The 19,727-nt window shown below is 43.3% G+C and overlaps 1 long non-coding RNA gene across 1 annotated transcript in view; it reads right to left on the bottom strand.

Moving 5' to 3' along the window:
* Window positions 1-19,727, bottom strand: part of LOC123383199 — a 484,670-nt gene that overhangs the window by 228,003 nt on the left and 236,940 nt on the right. The window contains exon 3 of the long non-coding RNA XR_006592690.1: window positions 2,999-3,138. This is a non-coding gene — a long non-coding RNA (uncharacterized LOC123383199). The remainder of the gene's footprint in view (window positions 1-2,998; window positions 3,139-19,727) is intronic.

Below are 19,727 nucleotides of genomic sequence, written 5' to 3'. Positions count from 1 at the left end.
GCAATGATGTCTGCTCTCACTGTTCCCATTGAACACTGTACTGAAGAATTTAGCCAGTGAAATAAGGCACAAAATGGAATAAAAATCCATATTGGAAAAGAAAAAAATAAATCTGTTTCTACTTACAGAAGACATGATTATTGATGTCAAAAATTCTATAGAATCTGCCATCCCAAACCAAAATAAGCTAGTGAAACTAATAAATTAATTTAGCAAAGTTCCAAGATATAAGATCCATATGAAAAAAGTCAATTATATTTCTATATACCAGCAACAACCCGGAATTGAAATTACAAAGCAACGTCATTGCAAATACTATCAAAAATTGGAAATATTTAGGTATATGTCTGACAAAAGATGTTCAAGACAGGAATACTGAAAACTAGAAAACATCGCTGGAGAAATTAAAGAACTATTCATAACCTACTTGGGAAAGGCACTATTAAAGACCTCATTTTATTTTCTTCACATCACTTGACTCCATCTGAAAGTACCCTGTTTGTTTCCAGATTTACAAATTAATTTTCTGTCCTACCCTGCCTAGCTCACTACTGTTTTCCAGTGCGTATAACATTGCCAGCCACACAAGAGGCGCCTGCTGAATAAATGTGTGTTGAATGAATGAGCAAATGAATTCATCCGTTTCTATTTAAGGCTTTGCATTTCATTTGGGGCTTGACAATCTCCCCCAAATACCATTTGCCAAAAACTTTTCCCTTAATTTCTAATCCCATGTCTGTTAACAAGGAAATTAAATCCAGATGTTTCTGAATCATCCACCCTGAACTCACTAGAATCTGGTGTTGTAAGAGTTGAGTTATGGAGCTTTTCCTTTAGTAAAACCCATGCCCAGAGAAGGAAATAAACAACCCCCAGAGATACAGGATTAAAGGGAGGGGAAAAAAAAGAGCTTGGACATTTCTAAATTGTATCTCCAGTTGGAAACTCGACAGGAGTCAGTAAGGAATGGGGGTGGTACCTAGTCACCTCTACCCTTAGTTTTCTCTGCTGAGACAGGGCAACCTCTTGTGGACCACTCTACCAAGAAATCGTGTTTTCTCCCATGGATCGTGGAACCTTCTACCTGAATCTTTTACCCTCAGATAAAATCAGGGCAGGCTGCCACCTCCCGTTCCCCTAATTAACTTTGTTTGATGCATTGCTTTAGGGGTTGAAGTCCAGTGGAGATATTAGGACATGTTTGTCACCCAGTAACAGATCTTTCAAGATCTGGAAAAAGAGCAAGTCTGTTTGGGAACTGCCAACCCAGTCTTTTGTTTACTTGTTTTTGTTTTGTGTGTTTGTTACTACAGGTTTCAGGAATCAATAGAAGCTTTCAAATAAGACAGATCTGTGTTTCAATTCCACTCCTATTTACTGATAGTGTCCTTTGGGCATTACACAAATTCTTTGAGCCTCTGTTTCTTTATTTCTTTAGTTTTGTTTTTTTAGTTCGGATAGAGAGAGAGCATGAGAGCAGGGGAGAGGTGCAGGAGAGAGACAGAGAGGATCGTAAGCAGGCTCCACCCTCAGCACAGAGCCCAATGTGGGGCTTAATCCTATGACCCTGGGATCATGACCTGAGCTGAAATCAAGAGTTGGACGCTCAACCAACTGAGTTGCTCAGGTGCCCCTATATTTTTTTAACCGAGTTAAAATAGTATAAAGTTGTTGTGATGATAAAATGAGAATTTTTGTAAAGGGCCTGTCAAAACACCCAGTACTATTAGAAATATTAGATGACAGAGAAAATAAAAGAAAAATGAGAGAAAGGGAGAGGAAGGAAGGAAGGAAGGAAGGAAGAAAGGAAGGAAGGAAGGAAGGGGGAGGAGAAAGAGGGAAGGGGGAAGGAAGGAGAAAGGGAGGGAGGGGGGGAGGGAGGGAGGGAGGGAGGAAGGGAGGGTAGGAAGAAGGGGAAGGGAGGGAAGAGGAGAAGGAGGAAGGACAGAAGGAAGGGAAGAGGATAGACAGTGGTATGCTGGTAAATGATTAACAACTTCAAAACTGGTTCTGTAGTATAAATGCATACACACGTACATACACACACACACACACATTTCGATCCTGGATTTATAGTGGTTGCCAAGTTCCATGGTGAGTATATTCTCACCATGGCCAATTACAAGCTATCAATGTGAGGTCAACCAGCTCACAAAATTTCTGAAAATATAATAATCAATTCCTGCAAGCTGCTATAGGGCAGTACCTGCCCACCACAAAGGGCCATAGTTGCTAGGAAAATAAACATTGGTCAGTGAGCCTATGACTGGTGGACTCAAAACATAGTTTCAATTCAAATTGAACCCACCACTGTTAACTTCCACCTTTTTCAAAAGGGTGCTGCCCTTGAAGCTGCAATATGACATGGGCTTTAAAAAAACTCTCAGTTTATTATACTTTGGGGGTCTTTCTGGAATTTGGGGGTTCCAGGATTTATAAGGAAGAGCTGAAGACAAATAGGGCTTTCTGATCTCATAAGCAGGACCATTTTGCGGGTTCTAACTAATGATCTGCTTGACCTTTTTTTAAAAAACCTTCTCCAAGCTGATGAAGTGACTCCATACTTGGGTGGGGGGATGCTGAGTTCTCAAGTATTTTGTGCAGGATAAACGGCAAATGCAGTCTTAATAGGGGATTGTATCTTGACCGTTATCATCCGTTGACACCCTAGTGTTCGATTTGTTTACTTTGCACCCAATTCTTAAGCAAGAATCTTAAGGAAAGAGGCAAAGGGCGGGTAAGTTTTAAGATGAGGTCAGGAGAATCAACATTACCATAAATCCTCCGTCACTGGAGAGAAGCCTTACATGGGGGTAAGTGTGGCCTTGGGGGGCCTGAACCACATGAAGTGACGGAGTAACAAGACTTTGGCGCGGAGTATGAGGGGGGATTTGAGAACGAGTCCTGGGTTTTTGTTTAATTGAAAAGAAACCTGTATCTTTACCATTTGTGTGATACTGGGGCAAATCACTTACCCATTCTGGCTCGGCTAACTCACCTTTGAAAAGGGTGGAGTGTCGTATCGGCAAATTCTTGAGTTTCCAGTGAGGTCAGGCACCCATTCCAAAGAAGGTGAAGTGTAAGAACAATGACAGGTTGCTTGTTTTCTTAGGTTTCTCTCTCCTTCATAATTTCTCTCTGTAAGGAGTGAGTGGGAAGACATGAAAGTGTTTCATAATATAGACAGTGAGACAAGGAAATGTGTGTGTGTGTGTGTGTGTGTGTGTGTGTGTGTGTGTGTGTGTCAGTGGGTTGCAACGTGGACATCTGATTTCAACTCAGTAGGCAGAGGAATGCTTTAATACAAACACATGGTTTTATTTAATTCCTTAGAAGGCACCAGGCTAGGTTAGGAAACTCCTGACCCCTACTTTAGAGCCAATTTCAGATCTGCGTCTTGTTCCCCCAGCAGAAACCAGCCCTGCTTCGATGTTTTCAGCTTCTTTTTTCCCTCTGTGCCAAGCACACATTCTCTGCTGCCTTGCAACAGGGCTCTCTTGCTGAGCCTGGGTTTGTGAGTTTAATCCCTTGCTTGTTAGGAGCATGGGCCTCCTTCAGATTACTTAAGGTAACAAGTTATTATAATACAATGCATGGCCATAAAAGCATAGGGAATCTCAACCAGGTCTCATGGGAACTAAGACCATCCCACAATCTGGCTTCTAGAAGGAACAGCGAGTCACACATCTTGGCCTCAGAGAGACGAGACACCTTCAGCAATAGAAAGGTCACCTGGGTCCCAGCAAGCACGCTTCTCACACACATAACATGCACATACAGGAATCCACACACTGCCCAGCAGGTACCTGTGCCTCCCCTGAAACGGGGTTGCCCGTGGAGCCTCTGAGCCTGGACTCCCTTTGCGCTGCCTCTACCACTCTCCCATTTTTCCTTCTCTGCTGTCTGCTCACGTCTGATAAAGAAAATCTGACTGTCAAGGTGGTCATTGTTAAGCCCACTGGCCGGCCCTTCCATGCCACACATAGTCGACTGGTCAAGTGACCATCCTGGAGTTAGGTAACTGCTTCAAGCAAATCAACCTTGGCCAAGGTGCTGGGTTCACACCCGGCCCTAATAATTCTTCTTACATGAGGGGGTTGTGTTTTTTTGGTAATTCTGACAAAGGTGGCTGTGGCGTGGCCAGCGTCTGAAGTAAGGGCTCCCTGGTGAATAATGTTGACTCTATTATCCCTCTGAATTCCTTTTACAAGGTAAGTAAACTGTCTCTTGTGCATCTCTATGTACCATCAGCAACAAATAGGAACTTACACAAATGCTTTTAAACCCCAATTTTACTGATTTCTCATTAGATTGGTTTTAGCTTCTTGGTAATTCTGATTCTAGTTTAAAAAGAGTATATTTGTGCATATGATGTGTGTGTGTGTGTGTGTGTGTGTGTGTGTGTGTGTGTGTACATGTACCACAGACAGCATGAAACATATACACAGGGCATTACAACCCTTGACTGAAAATAAAATAGCAGGTAAAGGGTCTGGATAGAGTTTCAAAATCAATCTTAATAAGATGCCTTAGGGCCTCTCACCTAGAGAGAATCTGAAGTAGACATATCACATCTTCGCTTACTTTACTTTTTTCTTACACACCTGTGGACTATATTGGTGGCTATGGCCCAATTTCTATGCTTAGATATCCAGTTTAAGCTTATCCAGATAAGCCCATTTATCTTAGAAATAAAGCATATAGGTGTTTGCTATTCATGCTTTACCCACTGGGCGATACCTTGAACGTGGTGAGAAGAAGTGGAAAATAAAAAGGGAAAGATTCCTGATAAGGAGAGATTGGTATATCCCCAAGCTTTAGTGGCTGGAGATCTCAGCTGTTGGTCACACCTCTCCAGTATGACGGACTGAAAAAACACCAAAAACCGTAGTTGCATTGAGTCTTGTACTTATCATACTGTGTCGTGACATTGATTTGTACATCTTCAATCACACTAATCTGCCTTATTTATCTTAATATCTGCATCCCAGTGCTGGCTGCATAGTAGAGTCAATAAATCTTTTCTGAATCAATGAATCTTCAAATGTACAAATGCACCAACGAATGAATGAAAGTGCTCTGTCACCATGGTCATTGTTGCTCATCATGCCCATCACCTTCTTGATTTCATGGACTTGGATCTCATTCCCTTCCTCCTCTTCGTCTATTCCTACTCGGATTGTCAGATATTGGTATATCACAGAGGACACTCGGTGAAGTTGGGACTTTACACAATCAGTTAATTGGGGCAAATATGCCCCCTGGGAATTTCGTTGTTTACCTGCAATCCAAATTTAACTGAGTCCTGTATTTTAAACGGCAACCCTAACACATTCCAACAGCCCCAACCATTAAGTCCACGTTCATTCTACAGTTCTCCCCACCCCCACCCCATTCCTTCCTGCCCCCATTCTACTGCACCCTGGGTTCTCACGACCGTGTCACACTGGGCTGGGCCAGAATGTTGCCAGAATGGCTCTTGCCTTCCTGAAAGGAGATGCCAGCCTTCTCCTTCGTCTAAAAGTGGACAAGGTCTTTACGAGCTTCCTAAAGAAAACAGGAGCTGCCACGGAGAAGGCAGGCATCCTGACCGAACACTTGCCTCTTTTGTCTAAAACAAAGAAAAGAGCTATTCACAAACCAAATTGATTAAAATTGAGGGAAATTGCCGGACCATTGATAATTGCAGCAAGAGGGCAGTGGTCACTTGGACTGATTGTCACTTCAGAGGGAGCCGTGCACCAACGGCCAATCAAGGGCATTAGTGAGAAGCAACCTTTTAGTGACCCGCATTTCCCCCCTGGGGAAGCATTTCACACAAGTCTTTAAAGCCAGGCCTGAGCATTTTCCGCACCATATTTACCTTTAATTCCCAAACCTAGGGGGACTGAAAATCATTCAGTCTCTAAATGTCTTTCACATGCTTAGGAGATGAATTAGACCGGCTTTGTCCATTTGCCAGCCTTTGTAATAGGACAGGCGGCCAAGACCCGCGCCCCCCACGCACTGCCGAGACTCTGGGCGCCCACCTTCCTGCACCCCCATCAGTCAGTTCAGAAACGCTGCTTCTGTTCAACACCATGAAAACCTGAGCACTTGTCTGGTTTCTGCTTTTTTGCCCTTACATCCTTTCCCAGTGGCACTTTGACAAAGATAAATCTCTCCTGGTTTTAAAAGGAATCTGTATTTATAAATCCGGTGAAAGAATTTTGACCTGGGACCCAGGAGACGGGGAGTGGTCCCAGCTCAGCCACAGACACGCTGAACGGTTTCTGGCAAGTTGTAGGACATTTCGAGACCTCAGCTTTCTCACTGAGAAAATAACAGCGTTGGACATGGTCCACAGGTCAAAACTGTGCTAATCGTTGCAATACCTGGGGACTCCAAAGAAAACTATTATATAGTATATATATATATATATATATATATATATATATATATATATATGATATTTAAATAAGAGACTTGAAATAATATATAGTAAATATTTTCTTCTCTAGAATTGCCATATATATATGACTTTAAATAATATATAATAAATATGTTCTTCTCTGGAACTGCAAAAAAAGACACAAAAAGACAAAAACTGTGTATCTCTCCCTCTATATATATGGCAATTCCAAAGAAAAAAATATATATATGTGTGTTTGTACCTGTATATGCATATTTGTGTGTTGCAGATCAGTAATGTGTATTCTAAGTAAGCTCTCTGGGTGATTCTGAAGATTAGACAGGTCTGAAAATCATTAGAGAAAGAGGTCACTGGTTTTCTTCTGGTTAGCGTTTCATGGTAGGAACACTGAAGCATTTTTTGTCCTGTCTATTCCCAGGAGCCTGGAGGCTGTGCACATAAGGGAGTGAGTGAGACGGGGCCTCGAAGGATGTTTAAGGGGTCACGGGGGTCTGCTCTAGGAAGGCAGGAGCCGCTGCCCTCTGCCCACCAACCAGGAAACCACAGGCACTTTGCTAGAAGGGCACTTCCTCAGAGCAGGAGGAGGGGTGAATTCCCGGCTGCCTCTAGAGACAGGCTGAGGTGAGTTCCAAGCTCTCCCTCCCTCACCCCTGCCCTGGCCTGTGGCACAGGAGGTTTTGGTTAGAAGAGGAGACACCTTATGATTGAGATTAGGCCAGGAAGATCCCTTCTGCATATGGATTCCGTGTTCTGATTACAAACCTCCCACCATTTCAGGATCCACACCTCCGTCCATTCTCTCCAAGCACCTACCCTATGTAAGGGGGGGTCAGGTCGCTGCCAGAGGACTGGATTCTGGCTGCAGACACGCCACCAAACTACTTAGGTGACTTTGAGCTCTCCCCTATACCTTTCAGTGCCTCTGATGACTCACCTGTAAATTAGGAGGTTGGCTGATATTTGTAAGGTCCTTTCTAGGTGTGAAAGTGTGCAGAATGACTTTTTTAAACTTCTGTGGCTGTTGTTTAGACAACCTAATAAAAAGATATGTGAATATCATTATTTAACAGTTTCTAGTGACAAAAAAAGGCACCCACTGCACATATCTAAATAAGGAAATGGCTGCCTATTGCGGCACATCCGTACAAGGACTATTACCCAGCCACCTAAGAAAGTGAATTTAATTGCTATCCATTGCCCTCAAGGGATGTCCATGATGAGTTGTAAAAGTGAGACATTTATAGAGAATTTAAGCAAGTCAAAGAAATATGTGTGTGGGTGTATAAGTCTGATGCTTTCAATAAGAAGTACAAAAGCACATGCCTGTAGGTTTTACATGAATGTTGAAAACGAAGGCAAAGGATCACATGACGCTGTTAAAACTGGTTTCCTAGGAGGACAATGGACTAGAGGAATATTATTAGTTATATCTTCGTGTCTTTAAACTGCTTAATCAGTTGTAAACAAAGATAAGTTTCTTTTGTGATTTGTTTGAAGATAAATAAGTGAACAAAAAAGCCCAAACATCCTCATCACAGCTCTTCTCCTAAGGAAGGCACAAAGGGTGTGGGGTAGAAGTTAAAGATCCGGTCCAAACAAGCTATTGGGAAATATTCCCACAATATTAGATTTCTCTTCCTTTTGGGGCATCCTCCCCATCCCCACTGACACTGCCCTGTGGGACCACCATCTCCAGGCACTCTTGCTGCATCTTGTTTGACACCTCTATGAAGGCTGAGATTTATCATCATCCTCAAGAGTGAGTCACCTAGACTCCTCCAACATCCACTGTTTTATTGCAACAATTTATATACTTACTCTTCTCCTAGAATGAAAACTGCATTGCACATAGTATGTGCTCAATTAATTTTGCCTAAGTTCTATTTACCTCTAAACTTTCTGGAATAGTTTTAAGCAAAAATATATTTTTTTACAATTACTTGTGTTAAAAAATATATATTTTTGCAGCAAAACTCAGATCAGAGACTGTTAGGGATGTGACTGGTAATTTAAAGTTCATGTTCAAGTAACCAGAGTACATGGTTAAACATTAATAACATCAAAGAAACACCAACGTGTGCTGCCATTTAAATATTACTGCCATTTAAATGATTGCTTCTGTTGGCCGGTGCTGTTCCCAAACTCCTGGATCCCTTCTCTTCCAGCTCCTCCGACAAATCAGTGTGGGACAGATGAAATGACCTTCCTTTGGGCACCCACAGATCAAGGTGGAAGTCCTCATCCTGTTTTTTGTTTTCTGTTATTTGTTTTCTGATGGTTTGATATCTGGCAAGCTCTTAACTTCTCTGCAAGGGACTTTGCTCATCTATGACCATTGTCATTCAATGAGAATGATGGTAAGATGACTACTTCCCTGAGTAATTGTAAGTTGATCCAATAAGAAAGTTAAAATTCTACATGAACCTAAGTTGTTGTTACTTTTTGTAACAGCTGCCCCTCCTCCTACAGTATTTATTTGCCCCTTTGCCTCTGATGGGGGTGAAATCAAGATCAATCATGGTTGTTATGAGAAAAAGCACATGTGTACCTAGCTCATTTAAGTAAACCTATTAGATCAAAATTAAGATTTCCCACACCAAGTATTATGGGATGGTTATTTCTTATACAATTTTTTTTTTATTTTGCAAAAAGTATAATTATTTGGTTCATATAAATAGCAAGGTCTTCTGGGTACCTGGGTTGCTCAGTAGGTTAAGTATCTGGCTCTTGATTTCAGCACGAGTCATGATCTCATGGTTCATGAGTTTGAGCCCCACATCAAGCTCTGCATTAGCACATGGAGCCTGCTTGGGATTCTCTCCCTCTGGCTCTCTCTCTGCCTCTCCACTGCTCATGCTCGGTCTCTCTCAAAATAAATAAATACACATTAAAAAAAAATAGCAAGGTCTTCAGAACGTGTGCAATATCTTTTTAAAAAAATGTTTATTTTTGAGAGAGAGTGAGAGAGCATGAGCAGGGGTAGGACAGAGAGAGAGGGAGACAGAAAATCCCAAGCAGGCTCCGTGCTGACAACAGACAGCCCATATAGGAGTCAAACTCACAAACCATGAGTGAGATAACAACCTGAACCGAAGTCAGGCACTTAGCAGACTGAGCTACCCAGGTGCCTCGAGAAGGTGTGCAATATCTTAATTCACATAAAAAAAAATCACTTCATGCACCCACATACACAATTCTCAGTCAGTTAGAACAAGGGTTTCTCTTCCTACTTCTCCTGTAAGCCCCGGTTCCTTCACTCTGGGGAGGCCAAGTAGAAGTGAAATTTGCTGCGCTTGGGGATGAGCTAATTTTGGTTGCAATCTGGGCTCTGACGCTTACTATGGGCAAGGGACTTAAGTTCTCTGAGCCTCCATTTCGAAATCAGTGACATGGATATAATGATACCTGGCTTGCAAGATTATTGTGAAAATAGAAATAAAGTGTATAAATACCTGGCACATAATAGGTGCTAAAAAATAATAGCTACTACTATCATTAATATATTTTCCCATCACATACTTCAAATACCTTGCTCCCCTAAATCAAAAAGCTGATTAGCCATGATGTAAGCTAGAGATCAGAACCTTCTAGCACCACAAATTAGTGACTATATAAAAGCACAGTGACACATTGCCCAGTTTTGGACCCCTCTGTCTCAAGTTGGAGAGATGGGGGACGTAAGTGAGTGGGCGACTAGCCTATCTTTATTAAGAAATAAAGATCTCAAATAAACACGAGTTGTCTGAATTCTTCTAGCCAAAATATATCACTAATGAACTGAAAAGGTCATTGTGATTTCTTGCTATGATTTTGCACAGTTGCACACTATCTAGACTGTGAATCAGGAGTTCCGAGTTGAAATGTCAGTTCTGCCATGGATCGGATGTGTGTCTATATCTGGACGATCTTATCCAGTTATATCATGCCTCATTTAATTTGATGCAGAGTGAGGGAGTCTCGTGAGCTACACTCTGGGTCTGTGTGTTCTTCTTTGACAGTGCACAGTGCTGTTCATTGACCACTGAAAGTCACTCATGGCTTTCCACGGGCATTCCAGGACACTACGTACAGGTCTGTCTGAATTAGGGGAACACAACCTTTCACGACACTCCAGACACTGCAATTTCCTGTTCAACTTCCAGCCATCTTCGTTAGACTTCAGGCTCATGAGGGCATCATGACTACTGTATTCAACATCCCCAAATGCCCAGCACAGGATTTTGGCAAATAGATAAAGGTCAATAGATTTTTGATGAGTGAGTAAAATGAAAGGAGCCCCTATTTAAGGATGGCCATCTGCTAGCCAGGCTAATAATACAAAGTAGATTTCTCCTCCCAAATTGTTCCTTGAATACTTTATTCACACCGACCTCTCAGCGTTTGTCCTAGCCCTTGTGTAGCAAGGCAACCCCTCCCTGAGCATATAAACTCCATGATGGCAGACACTTCCTTTTTTTATTTTTCTAAATTTTTGAAATTTTTATTTATTCTTGAGAGAGAGAAACAGAGAGAGACAGAGCGTGAGTGTGGGAGGGGCAAAGAAAGAGGGAGACACAGAATCCAAAGCAGGCTCTAGGCTCCGGGCTGTCAGCACAGAGCCCGACATGGGGCTCAAACCCAAGAACCACAAGATCATGACCTGAGCCGAAGTCGGACACTTAACTGACTGAGCCACCCAGGCACCCCAACACTTTCTTTTTTTAATTCGGCTTCCCCCAAAAAACACACGTCTCCACCAATAACCTGAGCCTAATGCCTGCTATATCGTAGGAGTTCACTGTATGTTTATTGAATGAAACCGAATCTATAATCAAGAGGTTAACCAGGATGATCCCTCAAAGACACTTTCAATCCTCGTAATCCATGATTTTAGAGTGCTACAAGATGTCTTCTAAATGTCCTCATTTGCTTCTGTATTTTGTCTAATATGCCATCTGTGATTTACACAGTCGTTGATGTGGGAATGCTCAAGGAACATTCATATATATTCATCCATACCATTCCTTGAGATACCAAAGCTTGGAAATAAATGCTTCCTTTGTTAATGTTTCCTAAGATGGCATGTACTGAACCCAGATGCCAGCAAGGGGATTTTAGACGATGGCACAGCATGGTTGGTTTTATGTTTCTGTTATTTATCACTTTATTTTTGATTTACTGTATTCCTAACGTCTGTATTTTAACACGGGTAAACAGAGTCATTCTTGAATCCAACCAGATATAGTCAAGTTTTATTAAGTAGGGACCAAACTATATTCTCCATCAGAGAACTAAATAAAGGATCCTTACATTCTTCAGAGAGTAATACAAACCACACTTCTTACAGGTTATGCCAGGATGCCATGAGAATGGAGCTCATTATCTAAAGTTTTTGGCTGTATGGCAAAGTTAGAAGGTACTCAGCCTTTACCGTGAACTGCTAGAAAGGAGTCGGGATGCCCAGAAAACTAAATTACAACCAGAATGAAACATTCTGTCTTATTTACCAGTGGGAGTTGTCAGGTCAGCTAAATCAATTATTCACCATTTGTCCAATTTGGCTTTGTATAAATCTTCATTTTCTCACACAGCCAATTCTCAGCTTACTGTGAAGCCATACCCAGTCAGTCATGAGGACAGAATGCCAAACGTTAAACCAAGGACGGTGGCAAAATTGACGAGTTCTGCCCCTAGACTGGGTTCATTTCTCTGCCACCTTCCCTTGCCCAACAGCCATTATTTTGTCTGATTTTCATATGAAAGTCATAAACAGAAGCAAAAGCAGACCACCGAACAAGCGAGGATTGTGCCAATTTTGCTTTATGACCTTGCAGCCCGGAATTCAGGCTGATGCCTATCACTTGGGAGGCTGGTGAGGGTTATGAAAAGCACAAACAAGAACAGTAATAATAGCTATAACAACCACCATGTTTATCATTGTCTGTTTTGTGGCAGCAAAGCACTTTGTGTATATTGTTTTATTTAATCCTAACAAGACCATTGAAGATGTTCCTTGTATCACCTTACAGTTGAAGAAGCTAAGATTTGAGATGTTAAAAATCTCGTCTGAGGCCACAAGGTTAGGATTCGCCGACCGGGGACCCCAGAGGTATTTGATAAATGGTAATTTTGATCCCATGCCTTCCTTCTCTCAATTTCCCTTCTTGAGCATGGGTCATTGGGCCATTTTCTCTCTCTTTCTGTCATTGCTAAGAGCTCTGATTTCAGCAACTTCTGTACCCCAAAGCCCCTTCTGTGGTGACCCTTTATTAACAACATGATCCATTTATAAGAATATTTCTGAACTCTGCCCTTGGAATCAATATCATCTTATCAATCAACTGGAGCAAATTCTCTACAGGGAGCCCTGAGGAAGAAAATAAGACCTAAGAGGAAGCATCTGTATAATTAAAAAGGACAAGCCCCCACCCCCTTACATGGCAAAAGGAAGGAGCAAGAGAGATGTGGAAATTGATTGAAAATTCAATCCCAAAGACCCAATCTTGGACTAAATGAATTGTTTTGTAGCTCTGGACCTTTAACTGAGTCACTTTAACTTCTGGAACTTGCTAAAGAGCTCTGCTGGTGTATATGTGGGCCCAGGGCTGGCCCGGGGGGCTTCAGTCCTTACCAGAAGCAGTTGGTGACTTTGGCCAGGGACAGACCCCTCTCACACTGGCATTAGAAAACAGAGGCTGGCAGTTCAATGGATGCCATTCCTGTCCCTCACATTTTCTGTACACAGAACCTTCTCCAATTACCCACTTTGGCTTTTTCAAAAGGCTGTAACATACAATTTTTGAGAAGTATGGGCTCTGAGAGCCAAATTTCCTAGGTTCGAATCGTGGCTCCTGTGCCTACCAACCATGTGGCATTGTGAGAGTCACAGAGCCTCTCTAAGCTTCAGTTTCCCTTCTCTGAAACACTGATGAACTTTCATAAATGCAAAGGAAGCAGTAAGTCAGAGTATAATTTCATCAGTGTTGTTCAACAAACAGATGGCAGGAATCATTGCTGATATATTACTCTACCTTTAGACTTCTGATGAACAACTGTATTTCTGAAATACGTTTAGAAACCCAGTTCATGGGGCATTGGGTGGTTCAGTTGGTTAAGTGTTTGACTTTGGCTTAGGTCATGATCTCACAGTACGTGAGTTTGAGCCCCGCATCGGGCTCTGTGCTGATAGCTCCGAGCCTGGAGCCTGCTTCGGATTCTGTCTCCCTTTCTCTCTGCCCCTGCTCCACTCACGCTCTGCCTCTCTCTCTCTCTTTCTCTCTCAAATAAAAATAAACAGTAAAAAAAAAAAAAGAAGAAATCCAGTTCATAATTAGAGGAGCTTCCATATTGGGAGAGCCCCATTCATTGCATACTATAGCTGGATAACAATATCAAGTCATTTATTTCAGTGGCCTCCAAACTAGGTCTTACTGAGCACTAAGGTACCATAATTAAGTTTCAAAAGTCTCTAGGGAAGAGAAGGGAGGTGAAACAGGTAAGTGACAGTAAGTAGACGCGTTTCTTCCCCTCTATCCTTCTTTTTAGGCACAGCACCTGTGACATAATAAAAAATATACTTTTGGTCTCTGCCCCCATTTCTGACATAGACATCCTATAACCCATATAATATCCTGAATGATAGGAGTGATAGGAGAGTCTTACACAAGAGCTTCTATATCCCTCGGAATTTCCTGGATTATAAAAGCCTTTTTGGTTGTTGTTCTAATGAAATGACTCTTGGTGGGCTCCCGGATAGTTACAGGATGGGGCTTGTCACCAGAAAGACCAAGCCATGAAAAGAAGTTTAGAACTTTCCCCCTCAAACCCCAACCTCTAAGAAGGGGAGGGGGCTAGAGATTGAGTTAACAACGGGTCATGCTGAGGTGGTACAGCTTCCATAAAAACCCCTCGGCCACAGAGTTCAGGGACCTGCTGGGTTGATGAATGCATCCAGGTGCCAGGAAGGTGACACATCCCAGCTCCATGGAGACAGAAGCTCCTGTCCTGGGGACCCTGCCAGACCTTGCCCTGTGTACCTCCTCATCTAGCTGTTCCTTCATATCCTTTGTAATAAACCAGTAACCGTAAGTAAAAGTATTTCATGAGTTGCCTGAGCTGTTTTAGAAAACTATCAAACCAGAGGAGGGGGTTGTGGGAACCCCCGACTACAGCCAGTTGGGCAAACATACAGATGACAGTCTAGACTTATGACTGGCATTTGAAGTGGAGACAGCCCTATGGGCCTGAGCCGTTAACCTTGACAGTGGGGTCTGTGTGGACCCCAGGTGGATGGCATCAGACTGAATTAAAGGGTAGGGCACCTGGCTGGTGGGCAGAGGTGGAGAACTGGTTGTTGGTGTGCGGAAAAATCCCACACCTTTGGTGTCAGAAGCACCGTGAGAAGAGAAATGGCTTTCCTTTAGCACCTTTATTATTATTTGCGCTCTTCAGTGACATTCCGTGTAATGTTTTACTTGCTTTGGGGGACCTATTGATAAGAAAAAGGAGTAACAGAAGGATTCATTCTCTCTCACAACGAGGAAAGCAGGTTGGCCAAGATGGTTCTCAATGAGCCGGAAGCAGAGCACAGAAGAGGACCCAACGCTCCCTCTAACGCCTATTTCTGGGATTATCTTCATAACCACAAAGTGTAGGCATTCACACACCTACCACTCAGATCCCCGTGCTGAGTGAAGGTTATTGTGTGATTCCAGCTCATTGCTTTGGTCTAGCAAGGTCAGTCAATGCCCCATCTGGAGGCTCATGGGGTTACAGATGGGTCGTAAGGAAACAGCCTGGGTGCTTGGCTCACTGGCCCAGCACAGATGACAGCGAGTCGGTGGGGTTAGGGGAATAGGGAAGGAAGAAATACAGAAAGCTTGGCAGTGCTCCCTCAGCCTCTTAGCTTCCTCGGCTGACTCATTCGGAAAACAAAAACACAGGAAAAAAAAAAAAGCCAGAATACCTGTGCTTCTTCTAAAGTGGTCTTTAGGGCAGCCTGGGAAGTCAGTGACTCAGCGGTGACACGTGAGACCAGGTGTAAGATCAGCACTTTTTGTTACTTTGTAACAGTTCTCAAAAGCGGTCTTTTCATCCGGATTTAAAAATGTTATCTCAGACATTTAAGAGGTGTTTAAAATTGCAAGGAAAGGCTAAAATGTAAATAAGTATAAGTAAAACAAAAATTGTTAACTTAAAACCGTATGGCATTTCCTCAAACATAGTTAGACAGAGAATTACCATACAAACCTGGGATTCCACTTCTGGACACATACCCAGAAGATTTGAAAGCAGGGACCAAATAGAGATTTGCACGCCCACGTTCATAGCAGTGTTATGGTAACCAAAAGGCGGGGCAACCCAGTGTCCAACAATGGAGGAACGGATAAGCAGGGTGGTGCCGACATACAATAGAATATTATTCATTTTTTTAAAGGAAGGAAATTCGGACACGTGCTACAACACGGAGGGACCGTGAAGACATTATGCTGAGTGAAATAAGCCAGTCACAAAAGGACAGATCCTGTGTGATTCCACTTACGCGAGGCTCCTAGAGGAGTCAGATTGGGAGGCAGAAAGTAGACTCATGGTTATAGGACCTGTGGGGGGGGGGGGAGGGAGAGCGAGGAATGGGGAGTTAGGGTTTAAGGGGGACAGAGCCCATTTGGGGAAGATGAAAAGTTTCCAGAAGTAGATGATGGCCATGATTGCACAACATCATGAATGTACTTAACGCCATTGAAGTGTGTGCATTGCAAATGGCTAACATGGTAAATTTTATGTGTATTTTACCACAATGAAAGAAACCAGATGGATGCTAGGCAGCATTTTGAGATGTACAGATGTATGTATGGCATTTAACAGAGAGGAACATTCCAAGTGCTACACCCATATGTACTTTGGCCTTTAACTCCACTCTGACATTGTCCAGTTAGGACTCTATTATCGAGAATACAGTAAACAGGATGCTCATTGTGGCGGGAACTGGATTTCTGGGGAAGGATCCTGGATTTAATCCTTTTAGGAAAAATCGTCTAACCCTGATTTATTATTAGTATCCCAATGATGTGAGTTATTTTCAAGAGATAGTGCTTTTCCTAGCTGCCACCTGGAGGAAAGAAGTGGCTCAGTTCTCAGGAATGGTCACTTGTGAGCACACCGGGGACACGGCCCCTTCCTGCCACTCTGTACACAACAGCTTTCAGAGCGCATTGTTTCAGGGATGTCCTTATCTTTTTACGGAAAGCGGAGGAGAGAAACGAGGGCCCCTTCCTACCAAGGTTGTGGAGAGGGTAAACATGAAATCAATGTATATGAAAGTGCTCAGCAAGTGACCCAAGAAACACTCTAGAACTTATGCTGTAATTGTGTACAACTCCCCAGCTATTTCCAGAGTCGTTCAAAAATTGTAACTGAGCAACTATTACATGCCTGGCTCTTTTCAGGCCGCAGATGATAAAGCAGTGAATAAATTAAAGTCTCTGCTTCCAGAGTACTTACATTTTAGTAGAGGGACAGAGAATGTAGAAATAAAACACACTGCCAGTGGAGGTAAGGGAGAAGAAGAAAGATGAAGAAGGAAGGTAAGAGGAAAAGAAAGCTATGGGGGCCATTGCTCTATTATCTGAGGCAACCGGGGAAGACTTTTTAAATCAGACACCTGCTGGGTTGGCAGGGAGCTTTGCATTTGGACAGATGAGTGAAGGGTAGTCTGGGAAATTCAAGCAGCAAGCAAAACTCCCTGAGGTGAGGACATGCTTAGAAAGTTCCTGAAATTGGGGCGCCTGGGTGGCTCAGGCAGTGAAACGTCCGACTCTGGCTCAGGTCATGATCTCGCAGTTCATGAGTTCAAGACCCACGTCAGGCTCTGTGCTGACAGCTCGGAGCCTGGAGCCTGCCTCAGATTCTGTGTCTCCTTCTCTCTCTGTGCCTCCCCTGTTTGCACTCTGTCCCGTTATGTCTCCAAAACAAATAAACATGAAAAAACCCATATTTTAAAAATGTTCCTGAAATTGCATGGAAGCCAGAGTGGCTGGAAGAGAGTAGGAGGGGTCAGGGGTATTGGAATGTGAGATCAGAGAGGTGTGTGGACTCATGTGTGTGCCCACGTGTGCGTGGGCACATGTTGAGAAGAGCGTGCAGATTATGTAGAGTATAGCTCAGCAAACTTCTCCTGCAAAAGGCCAATAGCAAATACTTTCGATCTGGGGCCATACAGTCTCTGTTGCAGGCATTCGGTCCTGCTGTTGTATCAGGAAAGCAGCCACAGGAAAAAAGTAAACACATGGGCACCAAAAAGAAAACAAAACAGGTAGAGTCTTGAAGGCCCTGGTGAGGTCTTTGGCCCTCACCTAGTAAGACAGAAAAACCACTGGAGGCTTCTGAACAAATGAGTAACAAGATGTGATTTCCATGACTTATCATGACATCTTTAGAAACCAGGTGAATCCTGAGAAGGCTTTTATAATAGAGAGAAATCTGTACTCAGATCAGGGAGGAGAATATGTTTTGAAAGGAGAGCCAAGGCAAGTTGCTGACAGATTGGATTTGGGATATGAGACAGGAGTGGGAGATGACCGTCAGCTTTGTAACCTGGACGGCGGCCAGAAGGGGCCGCCATTTAGTGGGTTGTGAAGGACTGCAGGATGGATGAGGAACTTTGCGGGGGAATCAAGAGTGCGTAGTTTCACAAGCTAAGGTTGAGATGCCAACAAGGATCCACGTGGAAATGCCAAGTGGACCGGTGAGTTTGGCATTCTTAAGAAAGGGGAGAACTGGATGTGTCGATGGGGAAGTCATTGGTGTGTGGGTGGGACTGAAGGCAATGCCACTGGATGGAATCATGGCAGAGGGAAGAATAGAGAGATTCAGCACTTAGAGTGTGGCATACCCTGAACAATAAGACCAGGGTTAAGGTTAAGGCTCTGGATCAGGTTAGCCTCAGGCAAATCCTGCCAAGGGCCTGTACTCCCTTTACTTTCTTAAGCAAATTAGTTAATCTCCCTAGGCTTCCATCTACTCAACTGTATCCAACGCATAACGTTGTTGTCAGGATTAAAATACCGGATATCTACCAAGCTCTCAGGAGATCATGCTGTTCCCCTGCTTAAAACCTGCGATGACCTCTATTCGCTCTTAAAATAAAATCCACGCTGGGGTGCCCGGGTGGCTCAGTTGGTTAAGCGACTCTCAGTTGGGGCTCAGGTCGTGACCTCACAGTCTGTGAGTTCAAGCCCCACGTGGGGCTCTGTGCTGGCTTACAGAGACTGCTTGGAGTTCTCGCTCTCCCTCTCTGCCCCTCCCCCACTGGCGCTGTCTCTTTCTCTCTCTCAAAATAAATAAACTTTAAAAAAATAATCCACAACCCCTGGCATGGCCTCTGAATCTCTGCCTGATCTCAGCCTCTGCTGGCCTCTCCAGTTCCCCTGCCCTAGGCTCCCTCTCAGTGTCTAGTTTCCTCCCACCCGATCTTGGCTCTATTCCACAGCTATACCGAGGTGTTGGCTCCCAGCACCTTTCTCTTTCTTCTTCTCCTAGCTCCTCCTTCAGATTTCAGCTGAAATGTCACTTCCTTAGCCAACGGTTCCCGGGACAAGCTGACAGCAACACAACATTTAGCAATTTCCTAAATGCACACCTGCACTCAGGTGAAAATAGGATTCATTTGCATTGCCACTGGCAGGTGTTACAGGGAGGTCTATTCTACTCCGATGGAGAAGGGGAAGGAAATCAATATTTCTAAAGTGTCGATTTGATTTCAAGTACCATGTTATGCACTGAATACGTACATCAATTAAACTTCCAAATGCATATTGAGGTAAATGTTATTATCCTTCTTTGAGATATGAAGAAGTAAGGATCAAAGCCATTCAGCGTCTTGCCCAAGGCCATAAAGCTAGCAGGTGATGAAGCTGCATTTTGAACCCAAGTCTGTGTCCTCCCTGACCTGTCCTCATCCCTTCGCACCGCACAGCGCTGAAAGATAGGTTCTTTTCATGCAAAACCTTGTAGCCTGAATTCTGGGAACAAGAGCTATTATTATTCGCCTGTAATTCTACATTGCTATAACCTCGCCTATAAAAAGTAATTATAAAGACAGTGGGGAAAAGCCTCACTCCCTTCTGCGTCCCTTTTCTCGATGCCTTTATTGAGCAAGGCCCTTTGGGCTAAATTCTCTTTTCATGATCCTGTAGGTGGCTCCACACTGATGCAGGTGCTAACAGATGACCAACCACCCCTAGCAACCATCAGAGGAAGGCGCCACCCTTTGGCCTCTGGGAGGAAATGGGCATTTTGCAAAAATATACAGAATTGTCCGAGCTCTATGCTGTACCCC

Source organism: Felis catus, chromosome F2 (assembly GCF_018350175.1).
Source record: "Felis catus isolate Fca126 chromosome F2, F.catus_Fca126_mat1.0, whole genome shotgun sequence".
Lineage (NCBI taxonomy): Eukaryota > Metazoa > Chordata > Mammalia > Carnivora > Felidae > Felis > Felis catus.
This window is presented reverse-complemented; position numbering and strand designations above follow the sequence as displayed.